Source organism: Mauremys mutica, chromosome 18 (genome assembly GCF_020497125.1).
Source record: "Mauremys mutica isolate MM-2020 ecotype Southern chromosome 18, ASM2049712v1, whole genome shotgun sequence".
Taxonomy (NCBI): domain Eukaryota; kingdom Metazoa; phylum Chordata; order Testudines; family Geoemydidae; genus Mauremys; species Mauremys mutica.
In genome coordinates this window covers 20363757-20365650 of record NC_059089.1, presented here as the reverse complement: position 1 = coordinate 20365650, position 1894 = coordinate 20363757, and positions in this window count along the sequence as shown.

The following is a 1894-nucleotide window of genomic DNA, read 5'->3' as shown; positions in this document are numbered from 1 at the left end:
GTACAATCTGTAAAACCAGATGTTCTAGCATCTGGCCACTCACTGGAAATTGGTTCTAACTACTTCTTGGAAACATTGAGCTTTGGATTCTCAGGCACATTTTGAGCTGCAGCTATTAAGACAAACTCTTATTGAACAAGAGAGGGTGATTTAGATGAGGTTTAAACTTACACCATGGCTGGGTAGTGCTTAGGCCATCACTGCCTTGCCTGTTTTTGGAGAGGGTGGGGAAGAAATATTTTCAAATTGAGTGCTACTTTCACCTGGTACAGGTGATAATTCAGGAAATGCTTTTATCAATCACAAGGAGGCATGAGGTACAATTTGAGTATTTCTGTCATGATTGTGGAGAGAAACTATTAGAAATACCTCCCTTTAAAGTTCACTCATGATCAATGAATCAGCTCCTCTGGATTGTTTTGTTAAAGAATGCACTTTACAGGGGAAGGTTTGCAGATGAGGAAATAAAGGGCTCTTTGTACATATCTGAACCAAGACCTCACCATGTTTTAACAGCTAGGACAGATTAAACCCTCTGCACTTGAGCTTCCTTAACTTGAGGGGGTAGGTGCTATAATACCACCAATAGTTTCGGTAGCCCTAGGATTACCGACAGAGTCTAAGCCCCACCGGCATTGACTAGGGGTTCTTTCACCTATCTTACCTTTGGAGCCCACTCTGGTAGATATGGTCTGAGCATGCCTAAACCTACACAAGGGGTGGGGGGAGGGTGCAACCCTTAACCTTTAGTCCAGTGGCTACAGTATCTGTGCAGGATAGTGCAGTGATCTGACACCCCTCCTTCCCATCCTGTAAATGCAGAGTGAGTCACTTCCTTTAAGAGGTAGGACTTAGGTAACACCAGTTTTGTAGTGGCTAGCTTATGAATCTCATTCTGTACCTAGGCTCCCTCTACAACATTCAGAGTGTTAAGTGCTAAACTGTAGGTTGTGAATAGCAGTTGGCTAGTTCTGCACCTTAGACACAGGGCTTCCTTTATATTAACTGATAAAACCCTAGCTACAAAAAAGTGAAGGCAGCATTTATCCAATAACCACCAAAAATGGCTACCTGTATCTAAGAGCTTGTCCACACAGTGCAGTAATGCATACTAGAGGATCATGATTTCTAAAGCACACTAACAAACAGTTCCCTAGTGCACTTAATGCTGGTTGAAAGACTCCTACACTAAAATGCACAAGTAAAGATTACTCATTCCAGTAGCACATACTGTATATTCATTACATGTACAAAGCGCTACTCCTGAGGGCATTCTGTACAAAAAATAGAACTTCTGCACACTTTAAAATTCTGTAAATTTTGTCAAATGTAGAGGCTCCAGCATGGCCTTGGGGAGCACAGGCCCCTGGCTGCACAGGTGTGTGAGATTACCATATGGCTCCCAAGTGTGGAGGGATGGAGGTGGGGATTGAGAGGGTTCTGTGTGGGGCAATCTGGGTGCAGGTGGTTCAGTGGGGGGAAAATCTGGATTCACAGGGGCTTGGTGGGGGGTTTAGGTGCAATGGTAATGGGACACTGCAGGGGGACAGCTTAGTGGGGAGTCCAGGTGCTGGGAGAGAAGAACTCTGGGGGGTGGGGATCAGGGTGGGAGTTTAGGTACAGTGGCACTCATCATGGGTAAGGCTCAGTAAGAAGGTTTGGCTATGAGGGGGTCTGGATGGGAGAAACAGTTGCCTGTACAGGGATCCCTCCCCCCTGCAGCTGAGGAGCCATGGGGGGTGGGGAGGGTGTCTGCTTCAGCCCCAGATGCCATACAGGGGAAGAGAAGTCCTATCCTCCCCAGCTGGGATGAGCAGTTGAGCTTAATGCAGGGTAGGAGCCACTTGCCCTGGCTTCCCCAGGCCTATCCCTTACCCCACAGTGATGTACTTCT